Raw genomic sequence first — 21,709 nt, 5'->3', positions numbered from 1 at the left:
TAGCTTTAGTAAATTCAAAGAGATTTTTCAGAGCTGCCTCTCCGTCTAATAGGCGACCATCATCATATTACGTAAGTTTCACTCATCAGAGAGGCTCAGAGTCTGTCCTGAATCAAATAGTCTCACGAAGCAAAACTATAAACAATAATTTTGTTTTAGACGTTGTGCGTCGAAGTTTCTTAGCTTTTCCACTTTCACCAAAATCAGAAATTTAACTTCTACGCGGACTACTAGACCGTGCTCTACTACTGCAAGGTTAACACTGTCTACATAATTCTAATATTGCTACCTTTGATTTAATTTCTTCTCCAGATTCTGCAACTAGATAACAACCCAATAGTGTGGTAATCAAAAAGGAGTAGTATATTAAGGAATCTTTGCTTCTTACTGCCTAAAAAAAAAGAAATTAATGCCTGGTTTCACCTACACATCTTAAGCTGAAGACGTACCTTAAGCTCAGCTTACGAAATATACGCGTTGCACCATTGAGTCTTGGATCAATTTACAGCTTGCCACGTGGATTGCACCTTAATCAATCGAAAATTATGGTTCAACGTAAGTGAGACTTAAAGCGGCCCTATCGATAAGCTGAGCTGGGCTAAGCTGAAGTTTAAGGGGCTATCCTAGTGTAAAAGTACGAAATTCATTATTATTTCGATTCAATTATTTCGAAAATTTGCATGAGCATTTACTATAAATTAAATATACGGAAAACAATTTTCATAAAAAACATTAAAAATTAAACGATTTATGCGCCATCTACTACTGGCACCGTGAAAATAAAAACATGGCCCCACTGCTACAGTGATTGGGCCTAACAGAGATCCTAAAACATAAAATTATAAAGTGATTAATAAAATATAAATTATTTCTCATACCATCAACTAGGTTTTTACCCTTCAAAATTACTATTACCTTTACCCTTTAACCTTTACATTTTTGAAAAATATTTAAATTTGGAAAAATGACGAAGTGTTTAAAATTTTTTTTTAAATTAGCTAAAACATTTTTATTTTCAAAAACCACCAAATTCAAATTTTTTATCCGATCAAAAAATCCCTGGTTGAGGGTATAGAAAGTAATTTATATTTCCACAATAACTTTGAAATTTTATGTTACAGGATCTCTATTAGTCCCAATCTCTGCAACAGTGGAGCTATGTTTTTATTTCCACCGTGCCAGTAGATGGCGCATAAATCGTTAATTTTCAATACTTTTACATGAAAATTGTTTTACATATACTTCTTTTTATAATATATGCTTATGCAAATTTTCAAAAAAATTGGTACAGTAATTCACAAATAAAGTATATGAATTTCGTACTTTTACACTAGGATAGTCCCTTAAGATTTGTTGGTGCAACCAGGAATTAAACGGTTAATTGTTTTTTTTTTGACATCTATTTACTTTTTTACTTTTCACGAGAATGAATGGACTTCGATTACCTTCCAAGGAGAAAGTTTTTGTTTTTTTTTAACAATTTTAACGAAATATGATAATCAAAATGAAGTAATTAAACATAAGATACTAATGAAAATGAATAAACTCTATACATTTAACAAATTTTGAAAATTACTAAAATCATTAAAACATTTATTAAAGAAGAAATTAATTTTTTTTATTTTACAGAACTTATAGTAGAGAAGGCAAGTATATTAAATTTGCAGTCACTCAAGCGGTATGGGGACCTATTGGGTTGTGAAGATTAGGTCCTAAAACCAAAAACAGTTGTTAGGTTTCCCATTTTAGTGGGAACTTTCCATTTTTTAATTTAATTTTACATTTACAACAACCGTTTTTTCCGATTATGGCGCCATCTATCCATAATTCGAAAAATGTCTCGAATAAGAGTTAGTTATTTTTACGCAAGGAATCCAAATCTGCAATAAAAAATGGGAATAAGACTGAATAGCTCATGAATGTAAAGTCCTGTGTCATAGACCACTTAAAGTGATTGTTGACAGAGCGATGACACAGGACATGGGCACGAGGTTTCATGGCAGACAAGTAGGTTAAGAACCAGACCGTTGTTATATTATTATAAAGTTATTATCCTTTTAATAAAGTACGTACAACAACAATAGACATTAAATGTTATTACTGCTCCTATTTAACATTTTAAAGATACTCCCAACCCGCTTCCGTGGGGGGTTGTATTTGGTGTCTTTCGATAGATTTTTAAAAATTAATAAACACTGATTTTTAATTTTTTTTTTATCTGATGTTCATTTCGCCAATTTCTGCGGTGTTCCTATTTAAAATTTTAAAGTTAGATCCGTTCCGTGGATGGTCGTGTTTGGTATCATTTGATGGATTTTTGAAAAATATTGAACATGTATTCTTCAGATTTTCGATCTGACGTTTATTTCGCGAAATATTTGTTTTTTTTTGTAAAACTTTGTGACTCACCCATTTCCTTACGCCCCGCTCAAATCGTCAGATTTTTTAAGTATACACTGTTCTGCACGTACTTAATTTACCTTATCTTAATCTCACAGTTTCAAATTTTTCTAAGGATATATTTATTTTTTGGGCCCCCCTTAATGAAGTCCCCTGTATTAAGAGTCATATATATGGTAGGGTTACATTTACGGCGTACAAACTTCCCCCCAAGTGATTTTCTGATGCCTTCGAGTAGCTGCAAAAATCCTTGCTTGGCCTCCCCTACCAATATGTGGTGTTATTATAAAAAATATTAACACTTCAGTAAAAAACCGACATAAAATCTCATTAAACAACATATAATAATAACGTCGACATTACCCCATTTCCGCGTGCCGTTCTTTTTCTCATTTTAAGTTTAACTAATACATACCATTACAAATACAAGACATGATCCAGTTACTGTACTTGCTGCACATATTTGTGTGAACACCCGCCATTTTACGAAGTTGTTGTAAACCTTCAAAGCCCTTAAATTGTTGAAAATAATTTATTAAAGCCTATTTGTTTGCAACTGACAGCTCATTACAAGTGTAAATCTTCAAATAAAGGTTAAGGGTTACCGTCAAGACCATAATATCAAAGTAGAAAATGAGACATCACAAGCAATATAAATACGAAGAGGAGTACGACAGGGAAGCATTTTGTCACCACTGCTATTTAATGTATATAGTGAAAGCACATACGCGGACGACACTGTAATAATTGCAAGACAGTAGAAGAACTAAAACAATTACTTTCAAACATAAATATTGCTTGCAACAATTATGGTATAAATATCAATATAAAAAAACAAGTATATGGTCTTATAAAAAAAACATGACACAACCAGCACATATTAGTCTAAACAGCATTCAAATTAAAAAAGTATCAAGGTACAAATGCTTGGGAACTTTAATAAACGAAACTGGAGACCAAAACCATGAAATAAAAAGACGTATCGAAATTGCCGGGACTACCTTCATAAAGATGAGAAAATTCTTCTGCAGAGATTTAAGTATCCCTCTACGATTAAGAGTGCTAAGAGGGTACGTATTTAACACGATATTATACGGCATAGTGGCCTGGACTCTTAAATAGAACAACATAAAAAATATTAAAAGTTTCGAGATATGGTGCTACCGTCGAATGCTGAAGATAAGTTGGGTTGAAAGAGTCACAAACTTTGAAGTAATACGAAGCCTAGGAAAAGACCAAGAAATTTTGTAACGATAAAACGAAGAAAACTTGACTATTTGGGTCACCTGATGAGAGGACGTAAATACGCATTACTTCAAAATATAATGCAAGGAGAAAATGTAGGAAAAAAAATAAAGAAAACAGAATCCAGGCCGTAGAAGAATGTCATGGTTGTGAAACTTGAGAGAGTGGTTTAGCTGCACCACTAGTGAATTTATAGGCCAGCTGTAAACAAGGTAAGGATAGCCTTGATGATTTCCAATCTCTGATACGAGTGGCAAAAGAAGAAGAAAAAGTCAAGGCAAACAAGTCAAATAAACATCCATTTGTACTACAAACAGGTACTACTTTAAGGTACTTACTCTTTAATTCTGAGAAACTGGTTGAACAAATAAACCATTTCTTCAAAAATCTCTTCTTGACAATGTACGCAATTTATCTGCTCAGATATAGTTGTGTGATTGTTCTTCTTGCTTATTAATTCCAATAATACCTTATTTAAATTCTCCAAATTAAATAGAAAATGAAACATGCCGTAGCTCATTGCAAGGAGCATTCCTAGACAAAAGCAGCCACTGTGAGGTTCAACAAAAACAAATATGAACATCTTTATATATGAGCTTAGTGGCAAGTGATCTATAACGGAAATAGCGATATTTTTCTTATTGTTTTGAAACACCGAAAAGTTTACGAAATAATACGTGAAGAACAGCACTAAGTAAAACCAATAAAATCTTCCGAATTTTCGAGAGATTTTAAACATTTTATTTGTAACGTCCGGACTAGCTGGTCTGGCATATACATTGCTTAGCGAAATGATGGTTCGCAATATTTCAGAAAATGTGTCATAGTTTCTCATCCATGAGCCATACATTAGACTAAACTAAAAATAAATTTTTACCTATATATAATGTAGTCCTGGATCCCGGGTACCTAAAAAAGAGTTGATTAATAGCAAGCTGAAAATTTGTTAATAGCTTAACGGTGTCTAGTCGGACAAACTTTGATGCACGGGAACACTAAAGCAGGTTAAACTTTTGGAACGTTAGATTACGAAAACGTCCCATGTATTTAGTCGGACAGAACATCCAATTGATTTGTTACCTTTTCATTAAAATCTCATCCAAAAATCAGACTGCTATTACTAACCAACATGATTTCTGTCATTTGACATGTTCTTCGTGTTCCACTCATTAAAATGCTCAGTTGATGATAAGCACCAGTCTGATTTTTGCATGAGAGTTAAACGGAAAGTTTTCGTAATCTGACGTTCCAAATTTTTAACCTGTTCCACAATAAAAACTTCCACTGTTTCAGTGTTCCCATACATCAAAGTTTGTCCGACTAGGCACCGTTAAGTCATTAACAAATTTTCAGCTTGCTTTTTAATCAACTTTTTTTTTCTACGCGGGATCCAGGTCAATTCTAGCATAAAAGGGTTGCATAAATTATTGTTGTTAAGAAAAAAATACAGTGGAACCTCGATAACTCGGATTAATCGGGACCGCGGCCGATCCGAGTAAGCCGGAGAATATGGTAAAAATTAATAAAATAAGGTATACTTACAGATAAATTCCGTTATAATTGAAATAACATGAAGTATATAGTAATATATGTACAGTACCTACACATCTAAATTACTAAAAACACGCACACAAAAACCTAAGCAAACGGAAGCGAGCAATACAGTCACAATCTGAACGATGTTATGTTATTTAAGAACAGTGAAAACATAGAACCATTGTTAAAAAAAGAATTTTTTAAATAGTCTTTTAGTCTTTTTTAAAAAATGCTAAGACAGTTTGAAATAAATAAAGGAATAACAAGTGCTTGTTGTTTCCGATAAAAACGCCGCTCTGCTGCCGGCACAGACCCACATTATCTCTCAAATATTATATAACATACATTTGTATTGTTGAAATGTTTATCTGATGAAAATCGGTCTGGTTTAGCCGGACTTCCGGGTTATCGGGGGCCGATTTATCGGGGTTCCACTGAACATAAATATTTGTGTTGTCCTCATTATATCCAATGTTGCAATTTGCTACTTAACGCCTTCCTCCGCTGTTGTCTCTTTATACAGGGTAGCGAAAAAGTCTGGAAACACGGCAATTTCTCGGAAACCGCTTGAACGATTTTATAGATTTTGGTAAGGGTATTCTAAGCGGCCAATATTATAGTGGTAATTACATTGTTGTCAAACCTTCCGTTTTTCGGGAAATCTAATCAACTTTCTTATTTCAAGTGGAACACCCTGTATATTTTTTGCGTTGTTAGGTGCTTAAGAGATACTGATTATTTTTCATGTTTTATTCCCTATACCCAAATGCTATAATGTCGGAGATATTGCTATATTTATTAAAAAAACTTTAAGCAAATTAAAAAAAGAATGTGTGTGTATTTTGTACGCACGTAAGAAGTTATACTTCTATTATAATATAATTTCAACGAAATAAATATACCTACTTAACAGTTACAATACAAAAAATTAACAATAATTACCAAAAATGAACCAAAATGCCAAATATTAAAAAAAAAAGAAAAAGTATGAATCGTCCGGGATTTGAAGCCGCAATCTCGCGATTTTTTGATCACTGGTCCAATGCTCTACAAACAAGGCCATCAAGCCGCATGCTAGTTACCTTTCAAATATACATAATTATACATCACGGTCACAAGTGAAATATAAAAATAGATGTTTTATTACTTTACGCCCAAGGAAGACAAATCCAAAGACAAAAAATTATAATAAAAACCTTTTAAACCACCTTTTTCAAATTGCGCAAGTTGTATTATTAATATTAATGTTAATAAATGAAATATAAATATTTTGACGTTTCACAATTTGACAATTCACTTTTAACTGCAGTGCCTTAAAATTTTTAAAGCACTAGTGCCTTAAAGTAGCATTTTTAACGCTCCTATGGAGTCCTAAAAATTGCATTTTTAACACGTTTGTAGAAAAATATATTTAAAAACACTAATATATTCTTTCGACACCTTTTCTGGACTGATACATACATAAATTAAAACATTTTGAAGTAAAACTTCGAAAATATAATATGAAAACTATTTAAAAAGGCAGTATAACTATTAACTAACCTTTGTTGTTTCTCTTCCCACAAATTCTAAAACGCAACAACCATACATAACCAAACCGTCAACCGTCCAAACCACAGCTGTGCTACAGCTGCCATAGTGGATAATTTTTGACATGTCATTTGAACATCCAATCAGAACAAAGTTATAATGCGCATGCGCCCGGATCGTAGGTTTTAACATATAAAAATTCACCTTCATATCGCGCGTAAAGAAGTATAACTCAAAAAATCAATTTTTCGGCCCGTGTTGAAATTATTTTATATTGTTTGGATCATTGGGAACAAAAAATATAATTACTTTCTAAAGTTTATTGTTTTCGAGTTACAAACAATTTAAATCTGAAAAAAAAAAACGAAAAATGACCATTCTCAAGGTTCAAAAACACAAGTAAAAAAAATAATTTTTGAAATTACGAAGTACTTACATTTAAGCTCAAACCTTCTTCTATCAGAAACCTATAAGAATTTTTGGCACGTTTTATTCTAAAACATTGTTTAATTATTAACGAAGCGCAAATAGACAAGGCGAAAACGGCCGGTTCAAAGGGAAAAATATTCCCATGAGATTTTTTTGCATAATCACATTCGTGAGACATCCCAGAATAAGGTTCAAGAAGTCGCCCACGTGAAAAGTGGGCCAAATTTTTTTAACAATTTTTTTAATCAAATTGCAAGACTCAAAATTTTTGGCCCGAACAATTTTTTCTTTAATTTTTTGGACCATTCTGGACAAAAAAGATCTCCTATAATTTTTCTCTAAAGTTGATCGTTTTCGACTTATAAGCAATTTAAAATTGAAAAAAACGAAAAATGGAGATTTTCAAGGCTTAATGACTCGGTTAAAAGCTATTATTATGAAAGTCAATATATGACTAAATCAAAGTTTAAAGCCCCCCCTACAAGATCCTGAAGAAATTTTTGTCATTATTTTATTACTAAGCTGTTATTTTTAAGAAATAATAATAAGCGCCATGCACGTGTGCGGCGGCTGTAAATGCTGAGTGCGAGAGAGAAGCCATTCTAGCAGTCCAATTGTGCATCTTACTCGCACTCACATTTAGAGCCGAGTCAATACGATCTAACCGCTCATTGTTATTAATTAAAAACAACAGGTTAGTAGTAAATTAATGACACAGATTTCTTCAGGATCATGCAGCGGCGACTTTATACTTTGATTTGGTCACTTTCTGACTTTCATAATAATAATTTTTAACCGAGTTATTAAGTCTTAAAAATGGCTATTTTCGCATTTTTCAAATTTTAAATTGCTTATAACTCGAAAAAAATCAACTTTAGAGAAAAATTATAAGAGACCCTTTTTATCCAGAATGGTCCACAAAACCTAAAAAAAATTAGTCCGGGCAAAAATATTGATTATTGCAATTTGATAAAAAAAATTGTTAAAAAAAATTGGCCCACTTTTCACTTGGGCGACTTCTTGAACCTTATTCTGGGATATCTCACGAATGTGATTATGCAAAAATATCTCATGGGAATATTTTTCCCAACGAACCCGCCGTTTCCGACTTGTCTAATATGAGAGGACGGGCTATCGGGCTGCATTAACAACTAAAAAACAATATTTTAAAATGAAATAAAATCAAACTGCTTATCGGTAACTAATAAAATAAGGATTAAGCTTCAATTTAGGTGTTTCGAATTTTCAAAGGTAATATTTTTTACTTGTTTTTTTAACCTAAAAATCGTCATTTTTCAGTTTTTTTCAGTTTTAAATTGTTTAAAAATCGGAAACGATTAGCTTTAGAGGAAAATTACGCAACACATTGTTTGTTTCCAATGATCCAGAGAACCTAAAATATTATCTGCCCGGGCCTAAAAAATTGATTTTTACAATTGGTTTAAAATTTTTTTTTAGTAAATGTAGCAATAACTCCGAAATTATTGAATTTAGGAATAGGGAATATAACATGAAAAATAATCAGTATTTTTTATGGATTTCAAAAGGCAAAAAAAAATAAACGGAGTTCTATTTGAAATAAGAAAGTTCATTAGATTTCCAGAAAAACAGAAAATTTGATAACAATGTAATTACCACTATAATATTGGTCGCATTAGAAGACCCTTACCTACCTATTAAAATCTATAAAAAACGGTATAGCTGTTTCTGAGAAATTACCGTGTTTCCAGACTTTCTCATAACCCTGTATACTAGGCTTGTTCAATTGAAACCCATCTTTGACTCAGAAAAAAGTTATCGGCAATCATGTCTACAAATAATTACCACAATATTAAGGGCAGATATTTTATATCATTTTTTCGCCAACCATATTTAAACATTTCTTGTTGTTGTAGGAATCTTGTAGAAGAATTCTTTTAGGTCATTTTATATTTTTTCCGCCTACCTGTCCGGAAGGATACTTTTCCGGACCTGATTGTAGGGAGCAAAGTTGTACTTTTCCTCCCTAGGAGGAAAGGTAAAAGTGACGTCATGGTATTTCATTCATGAAATATAACTTATTGACTCCCTGTATATGTCTATTTTCTATTACTTAAGTATCTATACATTTTAACGGTTATTTATAAAACACCCTGTATTTTGCAGAATGGTAAAAAACAGTAAATTGTTATGTTGATTTAACAATGTTTAGGTTAATAATTTGACTTATATTTGAAGTTATATTGTACCTACTTGTTAGTTTTAGTTCTAATAAATTTTGCTTGTTAGTTACATAAATGAAGTAAAAATGGAAAAATAACTTGTTATTTGAGGAATGTGGAAAAACCATATGTATAACATGGGAGTAAAATGCCTTTTCCTCCCTTGAATGATTACTGCGGTAAAGTTCATTCTCGGGAGGAAAAGTAGCACTTTCCTCCCTTATACAACGCCACTTTACCTTTTAACGTCATTTTAGGTGTCTCAAAGATGTAAAAATCATAGAGCAATAAATCTAAACAACAGGCTCCAATATATTCTACTTCTTTCGTTATAGATTTCCTTTCACTTCTTTGGCGATATAAAATCGAGCATTGCCGTGCAGAAGAATGAAAAAAAATGTTAACATAACCTTTCCCATAGGTTAACAAAAGGTTGAAATTTTTATGACCGCACACTGATTATATTTGGACGTGTCATTTAGTCTCAATACTCAAATCGCCGTCAAATACAAATGATAGAAAGTGCTCAGTGTGACTTTTACAAACGTAACTAATATTTCAGAACGTCATGCGTCAGTTAAGTGATTGCAATTGTTTCCAAGGCTAACCTGACCAAAGATGTGTTTCAATTGAATAAGCTTTTAATATCAAAAACGTATACTATACTAACAAATACCACCATTGCACATAAACCTAGATATTCTAATAGATCTGTTGCAGGCGGCTTTTCTAAATAAATGAAAACTGCAAAAAAAAATATAGATGCCAGATGCGTCCAAAATACTACACCGCATGTATATCTCTGAAGAGGAACTCGGAATAGCATTGTTCCCCAATTTGCCATCCAATAAAAAGGATCACCTAAAAGTATATACATATATATATATATATATATATATATATATAAGAAATACTGGATATTAGTGACTGTCAATATCAACAAACAAGTGGTTTATTAGGGTTGCAGTCAGAAGTTTGGCCAGGATATCAAAGAAACACTCTTTTGACTTTTTGTCTAGCTTTCGGGGTTGTTTGACCCCTTTATCAAGACTTAGTCGTTGAGATTATTAAAGAGAAGCTTGATGGTGCTCAACATTTCAAATTAACACAAATATTGAAAACAGAAAACAAAGGACACAATACATTTTAAAATTTTTGAATAATTAGCAGAAATACAATAATTATTCTGTCATGTTAACCTACTGCTATACTAAGTCTTGATAAAGGGGTCAAACAACCCCGAAAGCTAGACAAAAAGTCAAAAGAGTGTTTCTTTGATATCCTGGCCAAACTTCTGACTGCAACCCTAATAAACCACTTGTTTGTATATATATATATATATATATATATATATATATATATATATATATATATATATATATATATATATATATATATATATATATATATATATATAACAGGTATATAATATTTGCTGAACAGTTAGGAAACAAGGCTGAAATATTGGGGTAGCAGCAATCTCAAAGAAAACTCTTTATAATAGTTCCAAGCTTTCGAAAATGTTTATTTTCATCATCAGGGAAACTACAATCATAAATAGACAGTATTCAACAAATAGGCTAACTGAAATCAACAATAATTGCTATCTTTGTGTTACCAAAAATCCAGAACACCATAGTTTCCTCTCAATACTGTCTATTTATGATTGTAGTTTCCCTGATGATGAAAATAAACATTTTCGAAAGCTTGGAACTATTATAAAGAGTTTTCTTTGAGATTGCTGCTACCCCAATATTTCAGCCTTGTTTTATATATATATATATATATATATATATATATATATATATATATATATATATATATATATATATATATATATATTTTTCCCAACCTGAAATGGTGGATGTGTGAATTGTTCGTAAGGGGATTTTTCCACATTCTCTATTTCATTTGTTTGATTTAGTTACGTTTGGTCGGTAAACCAATAACTTAGATCTTTTGATCACTGAGTGTGTTTCAAAGATTTACATCTTTTGTTTTTTTGTTTTTCAAATATATATATATATATATATATATATATATATTTATGTAGTTTTAATATTTGATGTAATTCTCTATTAGAGTTACAGGCCAATTTCTCTACTCAACCATTTATACAAACTGTACACCCGAATAATAACCAATCGATTGGAAGCAAAATTTGAGCTGTACCAGCCAAGAGAACAGGCTGGCTTTCCACTTACAATGACCACCTACAGTGCACAAAAGTCTTGATTGAAAAATCAATTGAATACAATAGACCTCTAGTACTAACGGTTATACACTTCCAAAAAGTGTTTGATACTATCGAACTACCAGCACTACGTAAGGCATTGGAAGAGTGTTGAATTGATCATAGGTACACCAATATTATAGAAAATATATACAGAAATGCTACAATAATTATAAATCTGCACGGTCCTACCAATAATATATAATATATCAGGAGAGTTATTCGACAGAGAGATACTATGTAGCCTAAGTTGTTTATTACTGTACTTGAACATGCTTTGAAATCACTGGAATGGGAAAATAAAGGAATAAATATCGATGGTGAGATACTTAGTCATATACGATTCGCAGATGATATTGTTCTGATTTCAGATGACCTAAAAACTGCCAATGATATGTTGACTGAACTCAGCGATGCAGCACGTAAAGAAGGTCTAAATCTTCTTCTTTACGTGCCATCTCCGTGACGAAGGTTGGCAATCATCATTGCTATTCTCACTTTCGACACTACAGCCCGAAAGAGTTCAGTTGAGCTGCATCCAAACCATTCTCTGAGATTTCTCAGCCAGGACATTTTTCTCCTACCTTTGTTGCGCCTTCCTTGAATCTTTCCCTGCATAATTAATTTTAGGAGTTCATATCTGTCACCACGTGTTATATGACCCAAGTATTGCAGTTTTATTATTTTGATGGAATCCAGTATCTCCCTGCTGTTCTGTATTCTCCTTAGTACTTCCTCATTGTCTGTCTGTCCAGGAGATTCTCAGCATTCTTCGATACGTCCACATCTCAAATGCTTCCAGTCTATTGAGGCATTGTTTATTGAGAGTCCATGTCTCCACACCATACAAAAGAACAAAAAATACATAACATTTTAGTACTCGCTTTCTAAGATCTAGGCTGAGGTGTCTACTAACACAATATTTGTTTCATTTTTGATATAACCATGAATTTCGTTTTCTTTATGTTTAGTGACAGACCAAATTCTTCACTTGTTGCAACAACCTTATTTAAAATTCTTTGTAGATCTGTAATAGTTTCTGCTATTAATATTGTGTCATCGGCGTATCTAATTTCACATATGGGTAGGCCATTTATTTTATTGCTACTTCATCTTCTAATGCTTTTTTGAATATTTCTTTTGAGTATGCATTAAACAAAGACACGGCCCTGTCTAACGCCTCTTTTGATTTTTATTTTATTGGTGTTTAAATTATTTATTCTTACGACAGCTTCTTGTTTATAATACAGATTATTTATTATTCTTATATCCCGTTTTGTCCAATGTCTTGTTCTAACTTTTTGTATATTCTACGATGAATAATCTTTAGAAATACTTTGAGTATGTGGAACATTAGACTGATGGTATAGTCACGAATGTTGATAGAAGCCATTCTTTAGGTAATATACCTGTTCTGTATATGATATTAAATAATTCGACAATTACATGTACAGTGCGGTGGACTGTGTTGCCCCCCCTGTTAACTTGTTTATTTTAAGAATATAAGCAAAACGCTCGGACAGGTCGATTTTTAAACTAATCATAGTATATCACAGCATCAACATTTCGAACTTTACGCGACGCCTCTTCAGGTGACAGGCATAACTTTGATTTTTTTAAATGGTAAAGTACATCATGTGACACCTCATTAAACAGCTTTTAAAATACTGATTTCAAAAATGTATAATATTTCAATCCTTTTTGAGATCGCATTCCCAAAATTTTGGTCGAACTCTTTTTAAATGCATTTATTTTTTTCGAATTCTGAGAAAACTAATAAGTATTTTTGAAAAATTTAAACGCAGAATGAAAGATTAGATTATTACCGAGGGCTGACAGTCCCTTAGAATAAACAAAAAGTTTCTTTTGAATGATATATTTGAAATTAAAAATCACACTAAATTCTGTCTTTTTTCCACCACTGTGACATTAAAATAAACATTATAGGAGTTCTCAGGGACTTTGGACCATCGAGAATACTGTAATATTTCATTCTGCGTTTAAATTTTTCAAAAATATTTATTTGTTTTTTCAGGATTCGAAAAAAATGATTGCATTTAGAAAGAATTCAAACAGGATTAAAGTACTATACATTTTTGAACTCAATATATTAAGAGCTTTTAAATGAGGTGTCACATGATGTACTTTCCCATTTAAAAAAATCAAAGTTATGGCTGTCACCTGAAGAGGGATCCGCGTAAAGTTCGAAACGTTCATGCTATAAAATACTATGGTTAGTTTAAAAATCGACCTGTCCGAGCGTTGTGCTTATATTCTTAAAATAAACAAGTTAACAGGGGGGGGGGCAACACTTATTCCACCGCACTGTATATTGCAGTCGGCTATAAGTTGCAATATTTCTGTCGGTATTTCGTCCGGTCCTACAGCTTTCCCAGTTTTCAGTTCTTTAATGGTGTGTTTTACTTCACTTTCTGTTATTTCTGGTCCAGTCTCTTCAACGAAATATGCGTTATCTATTGTGCCTCGGTTATCGTTAAACAGCTGTTCTATATAGTTTGTCCATACCAACAATTTGTTTTATGTATCCATTACTATGTCTCCCTTTTCATCAACTAGTATATTTTGTTTGTATTCTGGTTTTCTAGTTAATTTTTTTATTTTTCTGTGTACATTAAAGCTGTCATGTTTATGTTGTAGCGTTTCTATTTCATCACATTTTTCTTTTTACCAATTTTCTTTTGCTATGCGAATCTGTCGCCGTATTTCGTTTTGTGTTTGCTGGTATAACGATTTATTTTTGTCCTTATATGCTCTTCTTTTGTTCATTAAGTTTAGTATTTCGTCGGTCATCCAATCTTTTTTCTTTTCTTTGGGTTTGCGTAGGTCTAAATATTATTTACCAACAGACAAAAATGATGACGAATTTAGTTCCGAGCCATCATTTAAAGGTAGAAGACCTCGAAATTGAAGTTGTTGACAGCTACATATACCTTGGACATACGGTAAAAATTAGCAGAGGCAATCAAACTTCTGAGCTGCTAAGAAGAGGTGCTAAGAATTACTAAGAAGAGGCCTTGGATGGGCAGCATATCGAAGACTGCCTGATATTTTTACAGGTGATATACATATCACTTTAAAAATAAGAGCCTTTAATCAATGCCTCCTGCCTGTTCTTACATATGTCGCAGAGACATTTACTCTAAGAAGAACATCTGCACGAAAACTACAAGTGACGCAACGCAGAATGGAAAAATCATTGTTGGGCATAACGCTAGAAACGAAAAAAGACCACCCACAAGATGGACTGACGACATAAAGAGAATTTGTACCAACTGGATTACAGCAGCGCCGGATAGATCTGAATAACAGTTTTTAGAGGAAGCCTATGTTCAGCAGTGGACGACTATGGCTGATAATGATGATGAAATAAAACCATTCAACAGTTCTTCTATTCCATTGTTTAGAAATACGTGTAAAACGCAGAATAACAATGTCGAAATTATTTTGATGAAAATGAAATATTTTCTTTGCAATAATCATCTCAGTTTAGAACTAAGACAAAATACGATAAAGTGCTATTTTTGGTCTGTACTTCTGTATGGAGCAGAGGTGTGGATTGAATACGAACACGGTACCTAAAGAATAAGAGGCTAAGTATAGTGGAAGGAAGCAAGTTGTTTATGGTGTGGTAGAAAGTTTTCAGTGAAATTGAATGGAAAGTTCTATAAAAGTATGGTAAAAATATGGTAAGACCAGCAATAATGTACAGAACTAAATGTTGGCTAAATAAAAAGAAAAGAGGAACAAGGAAAATGCATGTGGCGGAAATGAAAATGCTTAGATATACGGGGAGTGACAAAATAAGATAAAATTATGAATGAACATATTTGGAATCCAGAGGTGTATGTGCAACGACAATTTACAGTCAATTTAATTGTAGGTGTCATCACAAGGCAGTGACGCATAGTCCAGTCGGGTTAGACGAATAACAGGCCTAACCTTGCATTAGGAGCTGCCCCAAATTTTATTTTTCTAATCTTTAGGGAGGGTCAATATTAGTATAAATTTAAAATCTTGACTGAATTCCACCGTTGCGTTAGCCGCCATCTTGATTTTAAACGAGAACCGTTTTTGCTCAATATCTCCGCTATTTTCAATTTTTTGACAAAAAGTGTAGAAACTGAAATTATTGAAAATGCGATTTTCTATCATTTCATTTATTATAATTTTTTCGTGCGGTCGATATTTTCCGAGCTATGAGGGGAAAATAGTGAGAGTTGGAGCAGAATTTTTGAATTATTGAATTATCTCGTTTATTATTAGTTTTACAACAAATATGTACCTATACAAAAATGAAGATAATTAAATTCTACACAATTTTGGTCTCTTTCATTTTTTTGCTAAAATTAATATTTAAGGTAGTACGATGCGGTAATGGCGCGAGCGTAAGACCGGATTGATTTTATAGCAATTGTTTTTGTTCAATATCTACGCCGTTTTCAACTAAAATTGTTCAAAATATAATTTCCTACAATTTCTTTTTAACAATTTTTTTCATGCGGTTGATATTTTCCGAGTTACATGGGAAAATATTAAGAAGTGGTGGGGGGGAGCATAATTATTGAATTGAATTTTGTTTCCGAGCTGCCCCAAATTTTATAATTCTATCCTTTAGGAGGGATCAATAGTAGTGTAAATTTAAAATCTCGACTGAATTCTGCGGTTGCATTAGCCGCCATTTTGATTTTAAATGAGAACTGTTGTTGCTTAATATCTCCGCCATTTTCAACTTTTCGACATAAATGGTGGGAAAGAAAATTGTTGGAAATGCAATTTCCTACAATTTTTTTGGCATAATTTTTTTATACGATCAATATTCTCCGAGTTAAGGGAGAACATAATGGAAGCGGAGGGGAAACATAATTATTGCATTGTCTCATTTATTATTAACTTTACGACATAAGTGTACATAAACAAAAATAAAGAGAATTATATTTTATACAATTTTTGAAACTTCCAATGAAACATCAACCAAACTAAATATATAAAAGACATAAAAAGACATTATATGCATTAAGTTCACTTAATTTTATTAACTAGCGGGTCTTATTGGTTGAATTTGTCTGTCGATATTTTAAGTTTTATGTCAGCTAATATATCGTGATGTTTCATCATTTTTTTTTATTTTGGACCCTGTTGGGGGAATTTTCCCATTTCCCCCCTTGTAGACACGCCACTGGTTCTCTCGAAAAATTGTAGTAAATCGTAATTGCAACAATTTCAGTTCTTACACTTTTTGTCTAAGAGTTGAAAATGGCGGAGATATTGAACAAAAACAATTGCTGCAAAATCAATCAGGTCTTACGCTCGCACTTTTACCACATACGTACTACCTTAAATATTGATTTTATCAAAAAAAATGTACGGCATCAAAATTGTACAAAATTTAATTCTCTTCATTTTTGTATAGGTATATATTTGTTGTAAAACTTATAATAAATGAGATAATTCAATAATTCCATAATTATGCTACAACTGTCACTATTTTCCCCTCATAACTCGGAAAATATCGACCGCACAAAAAAATTATAATACACGAAATTATAGAAATTCGCATTTTCAACAATTTCAGTTTCTACTTTTTGTCAGAAAATTGAAAATGGCGGAGATATTGAGCAAAAACGGTTCTCGTTTAAAATCAAGATGGCGGCTAACGCAACGGCGAAATTCAGTCGAGATTTTAAATTTGTACTAATATTGACCCTCCCTAAAGATTAGAAAAATAAAATTTGGGGCAGCTCCTAATGCAAGGTCAAATGCTATCCCGACTGGACTAGCAGTGAGCAATCGTAATAGACAATGGTAAATAGGCCCAAGGCACTTAAAAGAGAATAAAAGAATCACATTAGTTTTGGAAGTATGATATACTCATGGTTGATTTACCTTCATAAGTCTTGATTTCTCCAAACAGTAATTTTATCAGTTTCTTATACATTTTATAACCAATTCGTACAACGTTCTTATATTTACTCTGTTTATTTTGTTCTGGTTTAAGAATTATAATAAATATTTGTTTTTCTAAAAATATAAATAATTAATCAATGAGCTATTTATTTGATCGGCATATTTCGTTGTTTATGTAGCTAATTTTTCAATCTATTGACGTTGTCTTTTAGTTTTTCTTACTCATTAACCTTAATGTTTAGTGATACGTATTACTCACTTAGTACATAAATTTATATATAGCGGGCATACTGAAAACGAAAAGGTAATTTTCGGGTTGACATGTTCACCAAATATGGCCAAATAAACATTAAGAAATCCAAAGTGATGTCACTCCGAAAAAACCAGAATATACCTTAAGAGGATCGGAACGTATTTTCGGCTGCAATGCTATTCAAATGGGGATTCATTTTTTTCAAATCCTGAGAAAACTGATAAGTATTTTGGAAAAATTTAAACGCAGAATGAAAGATTACGTTATTAGCGAGGGCTGAAAGTCCCTGAGAACTTCTACAATGTTTATTTTAATAAGTTACAGGGGTGAACAAACTAAGAGAAAATTTAGTGTGATTTTTAAATTCAAATATCTCATTCAAATTAAAATTTTTATTTATTCTAAGGGACTTTCGGCCCTCGGTAATAATTTAGTCTTTCATTCTGCGTTTAAATTTTTCAAAAATATTTATTGGTTTTTTCAGGATTTGAAAAAAATGAACACAATGCCGTGGTAATATTTTCCAAATCTGTCTTTGTCTTACAACGCACTCAACCGAATATAATATTGTCAGCATATATTGTCAGTCAGACACTGACAATCAGTGACAATTTTAAATATTTGACATTGCATCGGGAATATTTTGAGAAATTGATTAAATATTATTGATATATAGTGTATTTGATAAATAATTGATTTAAGACGTGAACTTAATAAAAAGTTATTTATTGTGTATTATTTGTGAAAGATCCAAGCAGAGAATACATCAGATATATCCTGTGATCCAAGTATTTTGTTGTTAGAGATGTTCAAAATTGTAAGCGTTCCAAAATAACAACATATTATTAAAAAATCACTTTAACACTTTTCCTCTTTTCTCGATTGATTATTAGTTTTTGTTGTACAAATAAATTATTACAATCACTGAAAACATAGTGAAAAAATTATCACATTTATTAACTGAATTAATAATTTGCAATTATAAAAATAACAGTTATCCAAGAACATTCAAAAGCCATCTCTTTAAATTAATTATGACATTTTCAAGTAGAATGACATTCTAGTAATGTTTACATATCCACACCAGTGTGAATTTTACTACACGTAATTTGCCGTGTAAAGACAGAAAAAGTAGGGATACACGTAAAATATTTGCGAATTATGTACCCATAGCCTTAACTTTGCACAATAAATGGGCACATTTTAGAAAAGATAAATAAACTAAGTAGCTGGGGTGTTGAATCGATAGCAGCCTAAATTATAATCTAGAATTAGGATCAAGAATATAACAGGGCAGGAAATCTTTCAAAAAAAAAAAATCAAAAGAATGCTACGTAATTCTCGAATAAAACTGAAAATCCGATTATGTTTATTAAAATTCTACATTTGGTCGACTTTTCTTTATGAAGTTGAAACCTGGACCCTTAAAATAGCAACGGTAAATAAATTGAAGGCCCTTCAAACGTGGTTCTGCCGGAGAATCCTCAAAATTTGCCTATCTTCAACGAATAAGTGCTGTACCCCAGGCTGTGGGTGAAAAATAGGTCGATTTCAGGATATAATTTAGGAATTTTTGAAACATATCAGGTGTTGTAAAGGACGATGCCAGGAATAACTTCTACTAAAATGTAACCAAAAATATTGTGCGCTTTTTTTATATTGCGATTTTCATTTGTTAAATTTGCAATTTTTAAAGATTTTTAATTTTGCAGCTTAGGATATTGATTTTAGAGAAAATCTTTTTAATAGAAAGTTGTAGTAAATTAAAAAAACCTACAATTTGAGCTATGGCAAGTTTAATTTCGTTTATTGATTATTGCAAAACAGCCTGCGAAAAGTCCAAAATTGCCGCTTTTTTCAATTGCATTATTTATTGTACAAATCATTTTTTTATATTTTTTTAAAGCTTTAAAATGAAGATCTTTCAATTCCAAACATAAAAAAAGTTGTAAAGCCAGATTAACGAATTTGTTGCTTAGATATTATAAATTGTTTATCCCAAGAGGTCAAATGTCGAAGGCTATAACTTTTTGAAAACAAATCGTAGAGAGTTGGTGAAACATCGAATCTCCTTCTAAAGAGCTATATTTTCATTCTTCTTCTTCTTTAAGTACCGTGCCCAAATTTTTAGGCGTGGGTAGCTTCCATAACAATTTGCCGATATCGATCTCGATCTTGTGCGGCATAAGAAGGAAAAGTAAAAAATGCGTATTTTTGGATTTATTTGGTTTTGAACCAAAAGTGGATTTATTCGATTTTGTATGAAAACAATAATACCATCATTAAAATTCAGTAGGATTTATTTGTTTTTGCACATATATTTTTATATATGGTGTAATTTAACAAAATGAACCGATATTGGCCACTAACGAAATTTTCGTAAAAAGTGGATTTATTCGGTTTTGCTTGAAACCTCCTCAGTTGTAGTAGCCAACCTCCATTAAGGAGAGGGCACTTTAAGAAGAAGAATGGTCATCATCGGCCTCTCTGTATGATGCTAGCTGGTGAAAAATGGATCTGGAGAAAACAACGAAAGCCAAAATACAAGAGTATGTGACTCTTGTAATTTCTTGTACCATCAAGAGGACTTGAAAAAGAGTACTTTCTTCAAGAAAAAAGAAATATTTCATTGGAAAATACTTCACGGCTCAACTCTACATGCAACCAAAGAAAATTTTGGAAGAGAATTTAAAAAAAGAATGTGAAAGTTATACTTCTATTATATGATTTCAACGAAATAAATATATTTTCGAAGAGTTAATTTATATTTTATTTAAAGATTAAACTAATTTTTATTTAGTACTTTCCAAAAATGTTTATTAAAACAATACCAAAAATAAAAAAAAATGGAAAACACCCGGATTCGAACCGGGGACCTATTGATCTCCAGTCGAACGCTCTACCACTGAGCTATACTCCTTTTGTTTGTGCGGATGCGGACTACAAGATTTCTCAGACATAGTGTCAAATAGACCAAGTGAAGTATAAAAATACTTTAAATATTGCGATTAAATCTTATTGCCGGGGTAGACAAATCCAAAGATAAAAAAATTATAATAAATATATTTACGAAAAACACTAATATATTCTTTTCGCACCTTTTTTGGACTAATACATACATAACTTAAAAACATTTAGCTACAAACTCCATACTGTATGTGTGCGCATGCGCGCAAAATAATAAAAAATCACTCCCAATCGCTCCTAAATAAGTATAACTTCAAAAATCAAATAGGTACTAAATTAAAAAATATTCGTCTATTTTTTTTGTCAAAAGGTAATTTTATTGTTAAAAGAATAATAATGTATTATAGTTAAGTACATCAAAAATACAGTCATATGAATTCAATTTCCTCACAAATGTCCAGTTTTGTCTTGTTCTGCATGAAATATTACCATTTATCAATTCTTTCTGTAAAACTTTTAAAATTCAGAATGTTCGAAAACAAGTTATAAATCCATGTATAAGTCTGCCCATCTAAAAATTGATTAAACTATATACATAATATGTAAACAAATCTATAGAGCCATTAATATAAAAGTAATAGGATTAATATAGGTACGGGTCTAGTAGGAGTTACCAAAAATTGTGTTAGAAATTGCTAAGTAATTTCATCGAGGACTCCAGGAAAAAACGAGAAACGTCTAATAAACAGAACCAATCTCGAGTGACTGAAAAAATATGCACACATTGAAATAATGATTAACTCGACAACTGATTTCTTCCAGGAAATCAAAATCAGGGTAGAAAAGGCTAGAGAAAATTTCAACAGAATGAGAAGAATGCTCTGCACAAGAGATTTAAAGGTATAACTAAGAGTTAAGTTGGCAAGGTGCTACGTTTTCTCGACTTTATTTTATTGAATGGAAGCTTAGACCTTCAAGGCTACATCAATGAGAAAAACCATTCAAGTTGCTGGTGTATAGAAGAATTTTAAAAATTCGCCGACAGAACAC

Source organism: Diabrotica virgifera, chromosome 5, assembly GCF_917563875.1.
Source record: "Diabrotica virgifera virgifera chromosome 5, PGI_DIABVI_V3a".
NCBI lineage: Eukaryota > Metazoa > Arthropoda > Insecta > Coleoptera > Chrysomelidae > Diabrotica > Diabrotica virgifera.
This window is presented reverse-complemented; position numbering follows the sequence as displayed.